This window comes from Pseudophryne corroboree, chromosome 7, assembly GCF_028390025.1.
Source record: "Pseudophryne corroboree isolate aPseCor3 chromosome 7, aPseCor3.hap2, whole genome shotgun sequence".
Lineage (NCBI taxonomy): Eukaryota > Metazoa > Chordata > Amphibia > Anura > Myobatrachidae > Pseudophryne > Pseudophryne corroboree.
Genome location: NC_086450.1, coordinates 438,691,092 through 438,709,126, shown reverse-complemented (window position 1 = coordinate 438,709,126; position 18,035 = coordinate 438,691,092). Strand labels below are relative to the sequence as shown.

The following is an 18,035-nucleotide window of genomic DNA, read 5'->3' as shown; positions in this document are numbered from 1 at the left end:
GATTTTTCTTAATTCCTTTGTCATGATAGAGTTGAAACACTCTATACTTCCTCCTTTCACATGCTGGGGGTAAAAATGAGATTTCTTTCTGAAGCCCCTCCCATTATTCGAGGAGGCGTCACTACAGGGTTCTTTTGCCTGGAAGAATTTCTTTATACTCAATTTTCTGATGTATTTTTGCAAGTCCACGAATAACTCAAAGGGATTGGGGTTGTTTGATGGGGCAAACTTTAGTCCCTTCATTAATACTGATTGTTCGACCTCAGACAATTTATAATCGCTGAGATTGAAGATTTTACTGGTGGGTGTTGGTGTAACCACCCTAATCCTATTTGTGAAAAATAGATATTCATCTTATGGTATGAGCGCCAATGCACACTGCACTTTATTGTATTATATCACGTCACATTAGCTGGACAGAAACCAGAGCTTTTACCTGCACACAGCTTCCCGCCGACGGGTCTCCTACACATATAAAGGTATGTCATTTTTGTTTTATTTCACTTTTCGTTTGCTCACCTTGACAAAGGGGTGGGTTACACCCCGAAACGTTGGACTGCAAATTGTTACCATGACCGATTAAAAGCACTTTATTGCACCTTTTGAATCAGACTCCGAGTGCCGCTGTATGGGATGGAATTGCTGCTTGTAATGAATTTTCAGAGGGCACCGGAGCACAGTAGCACACATTAGGTGAGTGCCGATCCGTTTGCATCAACTACCTATGGGAGTTTGGAGATTAACGTCCCCGTTGCTCATTTGGGATAAGGCACCCCAGGACTGTTTTGTTTATATACTGTTTACTCTGATTATTACCTAAAACGTGAGTGAGAAGCCGAAGGTGATGCAAAGAAGACGTAATATTTAACCTTTCAGACCGCCAGTTAACTCAACTGGAAAGTAAGGTCCTTAATTACGGTTTGTCATTTGTCCCCACCACCAAATTTTATGAGCTGAATTGGCAAACTGAACTATATAAATTTGCCCGAAAATTACGATTGCAGGAACATTTTCAAGAACATGTCCCTATGGCTCCTCCTGACTCACATCAAGATTTTATAAACACCGTACGAGAATCTAAATTTGATCCAGCTTCTTCAAACCCATCTATTAAAACCTTTACGCGATTAGTTGATGAATCTGTGTCAAAATATGCGGCTGCCACTAACAAGATCCACTATAATCTGTCTAAATCTGAGTATAAAGCCCTCAAACAAGTGGGGGAATGCAAGGACATCGTGATCCGCCCAGCCGACAAGGGGGGCGGGATTGTGATCCAGAATGTGACCGATTACAAGACTGAAATATATAGGCAGCTAGCCGATCATAATGTATACGAGGCACTGGCAACAGACCCCACCATACTCTATAAGAAGGAACTAGACGATATTCTTGACATGGCAGTAAAAACGCATCTAATCTCCACCAAGCTACGTACAGCCTTACAGCAGCCGTTCCCAGTAACACCGATTTTATATACGGTACCCAAAGTACATAAAAGTATGACCAATCCGCCTGGCAGGCCGATAATCTCAGCACACAAATCCATCTATCAGCCTGTCTCTACATTTCTGGATAGTCTAGTACAGCCACTCATTGGCCAGCAGCTTCACCATCTAAAGGACACCACCAGCTTTCTCAAGCAACTTAAATCCATCTCCGCTATACCACCTAATACTCTAATATGCACTGTAGACATCTGCAGCTTGTATACTAGCATCCCCCACGATCATGGACTAACCGCTATGAAAGAGTTCCTTGTGCAAACTGATATGAAATCGCTGGATCACACTTTGTTTCTAAAATTACTTGAACTCACGCTAACACGCAATTACTTCCTTTTTGACGGTAGATTCTACCGCCAACTTAGCGGGTGTGCCATGGGAAGTAATGTTTCCCCGTCCTTCGCGAACGTCTTTATGATGGAAGAGGAACAACATATGTTCTTTATGAACCAAGAGTTCTCTCACCATATACTTCACTATACAAGATACATAGATGACGTATTCATTCTATGGACCGGTGGGCAAGACAAGTTTGAAGCAATGATTCAGTTCATCAACAACAGGGCATCACCCATTAAGGTGACAGCACAGAGTGATGCAAAACAATTAAATTATTTGGACGTCAACGTGTCAATCACCTCCGATGGATTACAAACTGACATCTATCACAAACCCACCGATAAAAACACGTTGCTCAGGTATAACAGCCACCACCCTAGGGCGTTGAAAAAAGGACTACCTAAGTCTCAATACATTCGGGCAGCCAGGATCACTAGCAACCCATCTGCACTCAAAGGAGCACTTTCAGATGTAACAGAACGCTTTGTAGACAGAGGATATCAACGTAGGACACTATACGAGCTGGAGCAACAGGTGGCTACCATCAAAAGAGATGATCTCCTACAATCTAAAGAAAAGAAGACCAACCAAATTATACCCTTTGTGTCTAGGTATAACACCACAAGCCCGGTGATACCCAGGGCACTAACAGCCTTATGGCCCATTATAACTACAGACCAGAAACTTCGCTCCTTACAGAAGAAACGGCCCATGGCCTGTTACACCAAGGGGAAGACCATTAGAGATTTTGTAGTACATGCTGACATTACAAATTTTAAAACACCGCCACCTAATACATTTTTAACTAAGACCCCTGGGTGCTACAGATGCTTGGGATGTGAGACATGCAAAAATATGAGCACTGGAGGTTCATTCACATCTACTGCCACGGGTCGCATATATTCTATACGGCATGTCTTGACATGCACTACTACCCACATAGTGTATTTAATAACTTGCCCGTGCAAATTACAATATGTGGGGAAGACAGTACGCACAGCTAGGGAACGCTTTGCAATGCATAGGTCTTCAGTTAAAGTGGCACTCAGTCAGAAAAAATCTGACCAACCTGTGGCGAGACACTACGCGGAGAGGGGTCATTCTCTAAATGAACTGAACTTCCAAATCATTGACCACATTCCAAAAAATATTCGAGGCGGAGATAGAGCTGGAGCTCTATTGAAACTAGAGGCACGATGGCAATTCAATCTCAACACCACCAGACCGACTGGCCTTAATGATAGGATACAATGGAGTGTCTTCTGAAAATCTTGGTATCCAACGGACAGAGGCATAGAGCCTTATGCTGAATAATATGGAGTGTGTCAGTTACAACACAGGACATACCAAAGATTGTGACATGGGACTTTTACTTTGTTTTGATATTATAGTATTGTATAGTAACCTATGAAGTGCTATAGTAGATTGTATACCTAACATACAGGATGGTGGTCCATATCAGTGAGGACGAGCATTATACATAGTACAGACACAGACAAACTTTGATCTATGCCCTATAGAAGTGGCACCCAGTGAATGACACATTTTCTCTGTGTCTGCTTTATGACAACATCTCACACTGTAGTGGATACACCATCTCACAGTAACGACATTCTTTCCACATATTTACACTTGTACGCCATAGAGTTTAATAGACCAGGTATTCCCAGTGGTGCATAAGTTTAGTATCACTTCAGTGTTCACGTCACTTTATTTTTGTCTCTGTTCCCAGCAATGCACTATACACAGCAGGGGACAGTGATCTCGCTGAAGACGCGACCGCACGGACGGCTTTGGTTGCCATGGCCACGACGAGAAAGCAGTGAGACTTCCGTTTACTGGAGGCAACCATGGCAACGCCAGGATGGTGCGCCGGACAGCGTGATCACGTGATCCCAGTCTACACACATACACGTCACATTAGCTGGACAGAAACCAGAGCTTTTACCTGCACACAGCTTCCCGCCGACGGGTCTCCTACACATATAAAGGTATGTCATTTTTGTTTTATTTCACTTTTCGTTTGCTCACCTTGACAAAGGGGTGGGTTACACCCCGAAACGTTGGACTGCAAATTGTTACCATGACCGATTAAAAGCACTTTATTGCACCTTTTGAATCAGACTCCGAGTGCCGCTGTATGGGATGGAATTGCTTACTGTATATATATATATATATATATATATATATATATATATCAGTACAGAGCGGTGTAACTGTGACACATGTGTCCTGACAAGCAGTATAGAAGCTATAGAATAGTAAGTATATATATTATTACTGTATATATATCAGTACAGAGTGGTGTAACTGTGAAACATGTGTCCTGACAAGCAGTATAGAAGCTATAGAATAATATATATATATATTACTGTATATATTATCAGTACAGAGCTGTGTAACTGTGACACGTGTCCTGACAAGCAGTATAGAAGCTATAGAATAGTATATATATTACTGTATATATATATCTATCAGTACAGAGCGGTGTAAGTGTGACACATGTGTCCTGACAAGCAGTATAGAAGCTATAGAATAGTATATATATTACATTACTGTATATATATCAGTACAGAGCGGTGTAACTGTAACACATGTGTCCTGACAAGCAGTATAGAAGCTATATAGAATAGTATATATTATTATACTGGTGGTCCCCAGTCCCCACAATGCAGCACACTGAGCACAGAGATTTGCAGCACACTGAGCACAGATATGGAGCGTTTTCAGGCAGAGAACGTAGATATTTTCAGCACACTGAGCACAGATTATTTGCAGCACACTGAGCACAGATATGGAGCGTGTTCAGGCAGAGAACGTAGATATTTTCAGCACACTGAGCACAGATTATTTGCAGCACACTGAGCACAGATATTTGCAGCACACTGAGCACAGATTACGGAGCTTTTCAGGGGAGAGAACGCTGCCACGTCCTCTCCGTTCAATCTCCAAAGCACGAGTTTAAATGGCGGCAACGCGCGGCTCCTTATATAGAATACGAATCTCGCGAGAATCTGACAGCGGGATGATGATGATGTTCGGGCGCGTTCTGGTTAACCGAGCAAGGCGGGAAGATCCGAGGCTGCCTCGGAACCGTGTACAATGGGTGAAGTTTGGGGGGGTTCGGATCTCAACGAACCGAACCCGCTCATCTCTAATTGTCATTAGCAATATTTTGTCTTCACTGGATGTTCCTTGTCTTTTTCTGTCAGTCTAGGTGGACACTAGGACTGTGGGGTATGGTTGAATTATTACATTGGCAGTTGCCAGAAAAAGACGATTGCTTTTTTTGGAGCACTCTTTTAACATGTAATTCATCAATTATTTCAATATGATTGCTATTATTAAAACATAACTTTTAATACTTTTCTTTAAAATAAGTGGGGTAGAGTTAAAAAAATATATACTCTGTATGACTACTGATAATAGATCAATGTTAGTCACCACTGTTTTGCTATAAATTCAATTAAACATATTGAAAAAGATTTACTCTGTCTCTGTGGTGAATTTTCTGTATGTGTCAAGGTTCATTTACCTGTCAAATCTAAGACATCATTACCTAGGTCATATAACTTAATATCTCAGACCATTCAATCTAAGGCATCATTTCCTAGGTAACATATCTCAATATCTTAGGCCACCATAATCAGTTAGGTAGCATTTGTAGGCATAATAGTTGGCCAATTAGCTTAGCAGTAAAGCATCCTTATCATAACCGCTACAGCATGAGAACCGGTTCCCATATGTAAATGACATCCTCCCGTCACAATCTAACAGTATTCAAACAAATGCAGGCTTGGACTGGGCCACTGGGGAGTCGGTGAACCCGAGTAATAGCCATACCCTCTATTTTGTAAGGACGGGGCTTACAAGAGTCGGATTGAGGATAGGTGCGCTGCAACCGCGCTCTCCTTCCCAGCCATGGGAGCAGTGGTGACACAGGATTGGAGTTGGCTGGAGAGGGAGGAGGGGCTTCCCTCCCCTCTTCTCTTAGCTCCTCCCCTTTCTTACATTTCCCCGCACACCGCTCTGTTTCGGGGAGGAAAGGAAGAAGGAGTAGTGGCAGTCACAGCCATTTCCCTCCACAGGAGTCACCCCCCTGGTAGCCATGTGACTAATGCTGCCAGCACCGCTGAAGATATATGCTGTGCCGCCCCTCCCTTCTCATCTGGACCCTGGATGTAAGTGAGCTGCTGCCCTGTCCCCCTCCTCCCTGTGGGCATTGTAACCCTGTGGGCATCGGCTGTGTGACAATGCTGGGTGGCTGGGCTGTCTACCACAACTGTGGGGGGCGTCCGTGTGTGTGTGGGGGCTGTGTGCCCATGTGGTGGGGAGGGGGGAGGACTGTGTGCCACTGCTGTGGGTGGTGTGTGTGTGTGTGTGTGTGTGTGTGTGTGTGTGTGTGTGTGTGTGTGTGTGTGTGCCCATGTGTGTGAGTGGGGGGGGTCTGTGTGCCACTGGTGTGGGGGCTTTGTGCCCATGTGTGTGTGGGGGCGACTCTGTGCCACTGCTGTGGTGGCTGTATGCCCAAGTGTGTGTGGGGAGATGACTGAGTGCCACTGGTGTGGGGGCTGTGTGCCCATATGTGTGTGTGGGGGGTAGGACTGTGTGCCCTTGCTATGGGGGGCTGCGTGCCCCTACTATGTGTGCTGCACCATCCCCAGCTGGAAGCTGGCATGTCGTGGTCATCTCCATGCTCTCATGTACCTTCATTCAGGAACTTCTATGCCCCAGTGCCCACAGCAGGGTGAGATTAGTGGGTGTTTTCTTGTGGGGTCTTATATCCAGTATCCTACAGATATGTCATAAGTGGAAGTATTGTGCTAAGATCATGTCTAAGATATGCGCAGTATGATTTATGCAGGGAATGTGCCACTTATGTGTAATATATGCAAAGTCAGCCCTTTGGCGTGCTTAGTAGATTATTTAATAAACTCATGTTTAAAGGGCAGACTAGATGGGCCAAGATGGTTCTTATCTGCCATCACATTCTATGGCAGTACTGCTTAGAGTGAGGCACGGCAGCAGCTATGGGTCTGAAGGGTTAGGGTTAGGTTGGGTAAATGTGAGCAGCTATAGCGTGCAGCAGCTAGCACTCAGGGGGGTGGGGCGACATGCGGACAGTAGGTGGATGATGAGGGGGGGAGTAGGGCAGATGCTCCACCCCTCTACTATCTCATCACAGTGCAGCAAATTTTCTACCTCTTATTTTTCCAAGTGAGGAGCATGGGAAATATGCAGGAATGGGTCACCAGGGTCAGTATCTCTGTCAGCAGGGCCGCAGCTTGTGGTTACTTAGGGCAGACTGATGACTCTCTTCAATGGACAGGGGTACAGCAGCAGGCACCTGGCTGTCAGCCTGTCACTAGGGTCTGAGGACTGTACTTGAAATGTATGAACATCAGTCACCTTCCTTGAATTTAAGGGCTTATGTAAAGCTGATGACATATTATTTGTACTGTACATGATTGTATGAAGATATTAATATTAAAGAAATGTGGAAAGGGGTGATGCTATACAGATTCTCCATTGATGCACACCCTAATAAAATATGCAGCTCACGGCTATGGCTGCCAGGTAGGGGGGGAAAAGACACAGTGTTGCTGCAGCTCAATTTAATTGAATTTAATTTAATCTTAGATTTTTATACAGCGCAGCCATCCCATATCCACCCCTGACCTGGCTGTGCTTATATATCCACGCAGCAGCATATTACACACTGGCATGTGGCATGAGGCAAATCAGTCTCGGTTATACACAAGATCTATATTTGTGTGTTATGCTGCAGCGTGGACACATAAGCACTGCCGGGCCAGGGGTGGACATGGGCTGGCTGAGCTAAAAGTTTAAGATTAAATTAAATTGAGCTGCAAATATATTATGTACTAGGGCCACGGCTCCATCCTCCTTCCCTCAACCCTTCCTGGCTCTTCTTTCCTCTCTAATAGACTACCTTCTCTCTTGCTGCTGGCAGTGAAGATCGAACATCACGATCTCGCTCCTTGGTGCAAAACCCCAATGAGGAGCTGCCCTCCACATGCTGATGTTCTACAGTGGTACAGTAGGTGGTAAGTAAATTGAATTATATTTGTCTCCACTGTCTGCCACACTCTGCCTCTGGCTGTCCCCATCACCCTCTTTCTCTCTCCCCATCACCCACAGCCTCTCTCTTTAACCTACTCTCTGTCACCCTCTGCCTCTACCCATCACTCTCTCCCAGTCACCAACGGTTTCTTCCTTTTACCCACTCTCTGTCACCCTCTGCCGGTCATTGTTTTCCTGTCACTCTCTTCTCATCTCCCATAGGCTCTCCCCATTAGTCTCTACCTCTCCCTGTCACCCTCTGCTGTCACCAACTGCCTTTCACGGTCATCCTCTCCCCATCAATCTCTGCCACTCTCCAACCCCCATAGCCTCTCCCCATCACTCTCTACCTCACCCTGTCACCCTCTGCCTGTAACTAACTGCCTCATCCTCTTTTTGCCCCCTGCTGCCTTTCCCCATCACTCTCTACCTCACCCTGTCAACTTCTGCCCATTACCCTTTGCCTCTCCCCATCACCTTTTGCCTTTCCCTGTCACCCTCTGTCTTTCCCTGTCATCCTCTGACTCTCCCTGTCACTCTCTACCTTGCCCTGTCACCCTTTGCCTTTCCCCTTCACTCCCTACATTGCTCTGTCACCCACTGCCATATGGCATATTATTAACTTGGGGTGGGGCAGAGGAGGGGGGCCCAAAGCATATTTTTGCACCTGGGCCCACCACTCACAAGTTCTACCACCGAGGGAAAGAGAGGCATGCACTGTGCTCTTCTCCCCGGCCCCAGGGCCGGCGCTACCATTAGGCAGCTTTAGGCAGCTGCCTATGAGCGCCGGCCACTAGAGGGCGGCATCCCCCTCCTGAATTAGTTTAAACTAAAAATCATGTTGCGCAGGGCTGGCTAGCGGCGGCCCCAGTGCGGGTCTAACCAGCCGCAGCAATCACTATCAGTCACCCCCGGCCAGGGTGAACTGTGGCTGCCGCGCCCACTCTGCTGACAGACCCCGGCAACAAGCAGGAGCAGCAGCGCGATGCTGCTGTGTCCTAAATCCGGGCAGGCAGCAGCATCGTCCTCTCCCTCCAACTCCTGCAGCCGTAGGCAGGGAGGTTCGATTGCTGCCCCCAGCCTTCCATGCTCCCTCACCTGACGCCGTTTGCCACAAGCTGCATGCCGCCCTCCTGCTTCTGGGTTGGCTCCCTTGTATTTGCCTGACCGCGGCCGGCTCCACCTCCTGGAACCGCACATATATGATAGTCCCAGCCACAGTCAGCAAAAAATGTATGTGAAATCATGTTTTGTCATCTTACTCTAATACTACATAAGGGTTAAAAGGTATAATTTATCTGGAGGGGGGGGGTCGGTACAACGGATGTTAGGGGTGGGGATGATTAACTGAAAACATATAAGGGGGTCCACAAACTTATCTTATGCTATAAATTGAAATTTTTATATATATATATATATATATATATATATATATATATATATATGTATATATATGTATATCTATATATATATATATATATATATATATATATATGTATATATTTGTGTATGTATATATATATATATATATATATATATATATATATATATATATATATATATACTTCCCAAATTGGACTGGCACTCTCCTGTCAGACGTCTCCAACCTCGGTGCCTTCTGTGGTGATGATGCAAGCTTCCAAAAAGAGACAGCGGCACTCGGGGATTTTATAAATAACAAAAAGTGTATTCAAAATCGTTTACATGAAGCCGACGTTTCGGGGCTCACATGCCCCTTTGTCAAGGTGTGTAACAGTGACTGAGTGTGCAAACTTACCTTATATCCCAGTGAAGCCCGCCAGTGCACGGTGTGCGGCCGGAGACGCGACGGAGCCGCTGTATTTCCGGTCGCGGCATAGTGACGTCAATGTAGGTGCGTCCGTTGCGATAGCAACTGGGACGCCAATATCCAATGTAAACAGCGGTGACGTGACGTTAGTAGCATCAGTGCCGAACGTGTCAGTGAATGAGAAAATGACAGAAACCTCAGCACCATGAAAGCCCTCCACCACTACAAGGCACGATGTGACATATGTAAAGGGGGACCATGGTGACACTTGGTGGGTGGATAAACTTGACATAAAAGGATGCTGGTCACTCTGTTGATGGTAGATATACGGGATCTGGGAGCCTGGTCTAGGGGCTACTGACATGTCAGTCAGTCAACATGCCTGGGCTGTAACTGCTGCTTGCACCAGACTGGCGCTTGCCAGTCTGTATGTGTGTGTGTATATATATATATATGTATATATATATATATATATATATATATATATATATATATATACACATGTGTATATATATGTATATATATATATATATATATATATATATATATATATATATATATATATATATATATATATATATATATATATATATGTATATATATAGGGCGTGGTTAGCTGCTGTGGACGATGTGACGTCACCCGCCGGGTCCAGGGAGGGGGGGGGGGGGAGAGACGAAGCATAACGGTGACAGTGTCTATGTTCTCTAAACCTAAATGTATGTGGATATTATTCCGTTTCTTTATAAAGTGATTACTTTTAACTTACTAGTGCGCTCTCCTGATTCTTCCTAGTATGTATGTATATATATATATATATATATATATATATATATATATATATATATATATATATATATATATATATATATATATATATATAGCATCCATATGCGGCGAAACTCAGAATAAAACAGACCAGGCAGGTTTATTTACCAACCTTTCAATGCTCAATGGGTTGTATTTTCGTCAGGGTGCAGAACGTTCTGCACCCTGACGAAAATGCAACCTATTGAGCATTGAGACATTGGTAACTAAACCTTACTGGTCTGTTTTATTCTGAGTACCGCCGCATATGGAAACTACATTATGCTACACACATTGATGCAGCTCGGATTGGAGGGCACCGGCTATTGACTGCTTTAACTAACTGTTTATGCTTTGAGGGGTGCCGCTTTACAAATATATATATATATATACATATATACACATACACTGTATGTATACATTTACTTTTTTTACATTTTGTATAAACAGGAAAGGGGATGCAGGACACAAAATCAATAAGTATATATATACACGAAGGGGTGTAACTAGCATTTACAACTGTAATTAAAGAAAGAAACATAATAGACACTCACTTTTCATGAAATGGATATACTGTATTATAAAAAGGTTGGATATATATAATATATTTGCATTTTTGCTCCAGTACAGTCACACATTTGTGTTTTATGTGCCAACTGTTTATAGGTGGTGCACTGAACAGTGCACACAACCATGTGAGAGACAATGACACCATTATTTTGAATCTGGAGCCATCTGCGAGCCGGACCGGCAGCCAATCATAATATGGCATAATGTGTAAGGGGCATTACTATAGTGTGGCATAATGTTATAAGGGGCATTCCTGTGTGTGTCATAATCTGTAAGTGGCACTACTGTGTGGCAAAATGTATAAGGGGCATTACTGTGTGGCATAATGTATAGCGGGCATTACTGTGTGGAATAATGTATAGGGGGCATTACTTTATGGCATATTGTGTTATAAGGGGCACTATTACTGTGTGGCATAATGTGTATAAGGAGTACTACCGTGTGGCAGGATGTGAATTGACTCTACTGTGTGGTTTAACGGAAAATGGGTTCTAATGTGATGTAACGTGAATAGGAGGCACTACTGTGTGACGCGACATCAATAAGAGGCACTACTGTAAAAGTAACGTGAATAAGGAGGAGGGGGGGTTGGGTTCAGTTTTGCCTAGGGTGCCGAGAAACCTTGCACCGGCCCTGCCCGGCCCTCAGATAAAGCAGAAGGCAGCAGAGCCCAGGCAGTGGCAGTGGCTGTGTGAGGCAGAGTCAGAGGCCTCAGACACAGGTGCAGCGGTGGTAAGCAGCACTGTGGGGCATTATCTGTGTATCTGGCACTGGGGGCATCTGTGTATCTGGCACTGCTGGGGGAATCCTTGTATATGGCACTGCTGGGGGAATCCTTGTATATGGCACTGCTGGGGGCATCCGTGTATCTGCCACTGCTGAGGCCATCCATGTATCTGGCAGAATGGCACTACTGGGGGCATCTGTGTATCTGGCACTACTGGGGGCATCCATGTATCTGGCACTGCTGGGGGCATCTGTGTATCTGGAACTGCAGTATTGGGGGCATCTGTGTATCTGGCACTACTCAGGGCATCCATGTATCTAGCACTACTGGGTGCATCCATGTATCTGGCACTACTGGGGGCATCCTTTTATCTGGCACTACTGGGGGCATCCATGTATCTAGCACTACTGGGTGCATCCATGTATCTGGCACTACTGGGGGCATCCTTGTATCTGGCAGTGCTTTGAGCATCCGTATATCTGGCATGGCACTACTGGGGCATCTTTGTATCTGGCACTACTGGGGGCATCTGTGTATCAAGCACTGCTTGGTGCATCTGTGCATCTGGCACTGCTGGGGGCAACTATGTATCTGGCACTGCACTACTGGGGGCATCTGTGTATCTGGCACTACTGGGGTCATTATGTGTATCTGGCACCCTACCGGTGTAATCCAGGCACATATACTACTGTTCTCTCCCGGTATAACCCAGGCACGTATACTACTGTTCTCTACCGGTATAACCCAGGTGCATATTCTACTGTTCTCTCCTGGTGTAACCCAGGCGCATATACTACTGTTCTCTCCCAGTATAACCCATGCGCATATACTACTGTTCTCTCCCAGTATAACCCATGCGCATATACTACTGTTCTCTCCCAGTATAACCCATGCACATATACTACTGTTCTCTCCCGGTATAACTCATGCGCAGGGCCGGTGCAAGGTTTCTCAGCACCCTAGGCAAATTGTCAGCTGCCCCCCCCCCCCACACATATATGTGTGTGTGTGTGTATGTAGTTTTATATATATGTATATAAAATATATACACACACACACACACATGGTCGTAGTGGAAATTTTGAAGTGGGGGTATGCAAAAGTCAAGGATGTAATTATGCACGCGCCTTTGGCGCGCACGCTCCAGAAAAGGGGGCGTGGTCACCCAAAAGGGGGCGTGTCCAGTGTAGTAGAACCCCTTATACTATCTAGTACTGGTGCCCCTTTCACATTATAGCACACGGTACGAGCCGAAATTCACATTGAAGCACACTGAATGAGCCGAAATTCACATTGTAGCACACTGAATGAGCCGAAATTCACCTTGTAGCACAGTAAATGAGCCAAAATTCACCTTGTAGCACACTGAATGAGCCGAAATTCACCTTGTAGCACACTGAATGAGCCGAAATTCACCTTGTAGCACACTGAATGAGCCGAAATTCACATTGTAGCACACTGAATGAGCCGAAATTCACATTATAGCACACTGAATGAGCCAAAATTCACCTTGTAGCACACTGAATGAGCCAAAATTCACCTTGTAGCACACTGAATGAGCCGAAATTCACCTTGTAGCACAATGAATGAGCCAAAATTCACCTTGTAGCACACTGAATGAGCCGAAATTCACATTGTAGCACACTGAATGAGCCGAAATTCACCTTGTAGCACACTGAATGAGCCAAAATTCACCTTGTAGCACACTGAATGAGCCGAAATTCACATTGTAGCACACTGAATGAGCCGAAATTCACCTTGTAGCACACTGAATGAGCCAAAATTCACCTTGTAGCACACTGAATGAGCCAAAATTCACATTGTAGCACACCGAATGAGCCAAAATTCACCTTGTAGCACACCGAATGAGCCGAAATTCACATTGTAGCACACTGAATGAGCCAAAATTCACCTTGTAGCACACTGAATGAGCCAAAATTCACCTTGTAGCACACTGAATGAGCCGAAATTCACATTGTAGCACACTGAATGAGCCGAAATTCACATTGTAGCACACTGAATGAGCCAAAATTCACCTTGTAGCACACTGAATGAGCCAAAATTCACCTTGTAGCACACTGAATGAGCCAAAATTCACCTTGTAGCACACTGAATGAGCCGAAATTCACATTGTAGCACACTGAATGAGCCGAAATTCACCTTGTAGCACACTGAATGAGCTGAAATTGTGAAAGCAGGGACAGCCAGAGTGATGACAGGGAGAGAGAGACAGTTACGACAGGGAGAGAGAGAGTGACGACAGGGAGAGAGAGAGTGACGGCAGGGAGAGAGAGAGTGACGACAGGGAGAGAGAGAGTGACGACAGGAAGAGAGAGAGTGACAACAGGGAGAGAGAGAGTGACGACGGAGAGAGAGAGAGTGATGACAGGGAGAGAGAGACAGTGATGACAGGGAGAGAGAGACAGTGATGACAGGGAGAGAGAGACAGTGACGACAGGAAGAGTGACGACAGGGAGAGAGAATGACGACAGGGAGTGACGACAGGGAGTGACGACAGGGACGACAGGGAGAGTGACGACACGGAGAGTGACGACACGGAAAGTGACGACAGGGAGAGTGACGACAGTGATGACAGGGAGAGTGACGACACGGAGAGTGACGACAGGGAGAGACAGTGACGACAGGGAGAGTGACGACAGTTAGTGTGTGTGTTTGTAGGTAAAATACACAGACTATACATACACTCCACACACAAACATACATAACACAAACACACCACACACGTACTGTACATTTAAACAAACATATACATTGTACTGCACATATATGTACCTGGGTTGCAGAGGAGAGACACTGCCAGCCACGGAACAGCCACTGGAATGATGAGGACACACCACAGCATTGCACAGCAGCTCCCAGTATCTGCAGGTCACTATGCAGACTTTTCCGGCAATAGATCCCTCATCCCCGCAGCGGTAGCTGCGATCGCGGCTTTCTAAAATAAGGAATGCAGTCCATCAGGGGGGGTTTCTGGGTACTCAGAAACCCCCCCCCCCCTCCCTGCGTGTGCTACGGGGGTATGGTGCATAGGAGGGGGGGGGGGGGGGGCAGTGAGAGAGTCGCGGCAGGATGGGGGGGGGGGTATGGTTACTCTGATGAGTAACACATTGGAGCCTGCAATCGTAGCAGGGGGGGCAGCAGGTAACCTGCGGGAGTATGTCACTGGGGGGCTGGCTAGAAGTCGCATATGGGCCCCGGAACCGAACCTGCACTCGCGGCAACGGGGGGAGGGGGACAGCCAAACTGCAAGAGTCTGCAATCATAACCTCTGAGCCTGTGGAGGGGAGGGGGCATAACCTCTGAGCCTGTGGAGGGGAGGGGGCATAACCTCTGAGCCTGTGGAGGGGAGGGGGCATAACCTCTGAGCCTGTGGAGGGGAGGGGCGGGGGGTAATATGTGGGGGGCAGGGGCCTGCACCCCCCCGAGTCCGCAATTCGCCACAGGGGGGAGGGGTTATGGGAGGGGTTTGGGGAGACAAGACACATGCCAGAGCCGTCAATTGGTGGGAGGGGGAGGGATGGGTGCGGGCATCATGCTCGAGATCGGAGGGGCAGGGGGTGCACGGATCAATTTCAGAATGTTGTCATGGAGCGGGGGCCAGGTCAGGAATATGCAAGGTAAGGTGCAGAGCCGGTGCTAGGGGGTTCGGCGCCCACCTGCAAAAGATAAATTTGCGCCCTCCCATACGTAATAAAGGGATAGGTGCACGCTGCAAAAAGGGGTGTGGTCTCACCAGAAAGGGGCATGGAAACACAATAGTACCCCAATTCAAATTACGCCACACAGTAACACAATCTTAGTCACATTACACCATACATAGTGGCCATGATTCATATTGTACCACATAGTTGTGTACCTTATTCAGGTTACACTGTGGGTAGGGGGGCTAGGCTCCACCGGGAGGGGGGGGGGGGGGGGATTAGAGTTAGGCACTTGGGGGGAAGTTAGGGTTAGGCTGTGGGAAGGGAGGGGTAGGGGGCAGGGGATAGCATACTTACCTTCCCCTGTCGGGATTTAAACATCGGGATGCCGGTATCGCTGTCCATAAGCATGTTGTTGAGCTGCAGTAACAGCGTATAACACCGCACATACAGGGCGCCACAGCAGGGGGGTGGGGTATACCGTGCCCAATACTAAGCTATACAGATATGCCCTCAACTACACTATCCCTTGCCCCTTCCCATTGTTCAGCTCTCACTGCATCCATCTGCCCCAGCCTCACCCAGCGGTCACTTGGGACAGGATGCGCAGTTCCGGTCCCTGCATTTTGCAGTGCATTATTATACACATGTCCTGCAGTAGGTGATCAGTATGACACAAGAACCTGTGCGCAGGTGTGCAACTCACTTGTTAGTCACCTCTAAGTTAGGGTTAGGGAATAGGCTGAGGGGAGGGAGGGATGGGAATAGGCTGAGGGGAGAGAGGGTTAGGGAATAGACTTAGGGGGGGGGGGGGTTAGGGTTGGGGAATAGGCTGAGGGGAGGGTTAGGGAATAGGCTGAGGGGGGGGGTTAGGGTTTGGGAATAGGCTGAGGAGAGGGAGGGTTAGGGAATAGACTGAGGGGAGGGAGGGTTAGGGTTAGGCAATGGATAGTTCTAAATCGGAGTGGGGTAAGGGACCTCTGACGTCACCGGGGGAGGAGCCACGGCTGAACTGGGTACCCGAAATGTACACTCGCCATGCTTCGGACTCGGTGGCTCGCTCCCCTTCGCTCGCCACTTGATTACTAAAGGTAATAGTTGGTGGCGTGGATAGCAGAGGAACTATCCCGCTGGCCTAGCTCCTCCTCTGTGTCATGGCTCCTCCCCCTGGCATAAAAGGTCCCTTAGGCCACTTGAATCTAGCAATAGGCTGATGGGACGGAGGGTTAGAGCAGCCACCAACTTACAGTCACATGTAAAGTACACACAACATGTGTGAGTGTGAATAGCAGGACATGATAACTGGAAGCAGCAGCAGTGGGCAGTGTGATGTTCCTAGGCAGCAGCAGGTAAAGCAGCCACTTACTTGCAGAGTTTTCTCTCTCTCCCCAGCAGCTGCCCCTCTGTCCAATGTTACTTTGCTGTGGGCTGGCTGGCTCTGCTGCCTCTGCTCTCACCCTGCAGAACTCTCAGCCCACATGCACACCACCAGTCTTCTTCCCAGCAGTGCTTTGCAGGGGGCGGGGACTCCGGGGAGAAGCTCTCTGTGATTGGCCTGCAGGTCTCTCTTCTCCCTCTGCCCAGCTACTGCTGCTGTGTTAACTTAGCTCTATCATACCATGCTAGAGCTATCTAGGAGCAGATCCAACAGGGGGGCCCTATAAAACGGAGGGCCCGGGGTACATGACCCTTGTTCCACCCTCTTAATCCGGCTCTGGGTGGTAGCCAGCAATGCGCTCCTTGTTGAGGGTCCCTGCAGATAGGCCAGCCCGGGGCGGTGCAGCAGGAGAGGGGGCCAGAGTCAGGGAGCTGATAATAACAGCAGCACAGCGCTGCCAAGTGGATAATACTTGTACTTACAGTACATGGTGTGGGCGCAGCAGCTATAGGACGTCCGTGAGAGGAGGAGGCAGGTGCAGAGCAGATGAGATTTCCTCCGTGGAGGCAGCGCACTTCAAGCTGCTGGCGCCGCTGGTGATGGTGCAGGCAGAGGCGTCACCAGGTGTGGTGACACCCGGTGCGCACCCCTGATGTACTGCCGCGATCGCGGCAAAAAAGGGGGCGTGGCCTTACAGCTAGGGGGCGTGGCTTCGCGGGGATACTGGCATCGTCACTCTGGGGGCGTGCCCAGCATCTCCGGAGATGCTGGGCTTCCCCCAGAGACGGTCTCAGTGTGCTGTCGGCTCCTCTGCTATGACAGGAGCCGGGTGCTGTAGCGGAATTTCACACTGCAGCACCTGGCTCCTGTCACTACGGAGGAGCTGACATTTGGTGTCACCCCCTCCAGGTGTCACACCCGGGTGCGGGCCGCACCCCCCGCACCCGCCTTGTGACGCCACTGGGTGCAGGAAAGGAGGGGTAGGAAAGAAGAGGGAGGGAGCCGGAGGGAAGTGAACAAGAGCCGCTCTTCACGCTGCCGCCAGCAACAACAGGCTGCAGTGCAGATCAGGGAGAGCGCCTCTTCGGTCTGGCGCCTCCCTGCTTTGCGGGATCTGCTGAGCGGTTTGCGCCGGCTCTGGCAAGGTGCTATCACTGGGGGGGGGGGGGGGGCAGC

General features: G+C 47.6%; 1 protein-coding gene across 4 annotated transcripts in view; it reads right to left on the bottom strand.

Annotated features, from left to right (window-relative positions):
* The window catches only part of LOC134945548 (farnesyl pyrophosphate synthase-like), a 105,290-nt gene extending 87,471 nt beyond the window's left edge, over nucleotides 1-17,819 (bottom strand). Inside the window, exons 1-2 of one of the 4 annotated variants that reach the window (XR_010182130.1) lie at nucleotides 17,342-17,653; nucleotides 14,613-14,775 (exon numbers count right to left, since the gene is read on the bottom strand). The gene's annotated coding sequence lies outside the window, so the exon portion shown is untranslated. The other 3 variants (XM_063934910.1, XM_063934912.1, XM_063934911.1) reach the window with 3 other exon arrangements.
* Between the last annotated feature and the right edge of the window lie 216 nt (nucleotides 17,820-18,035).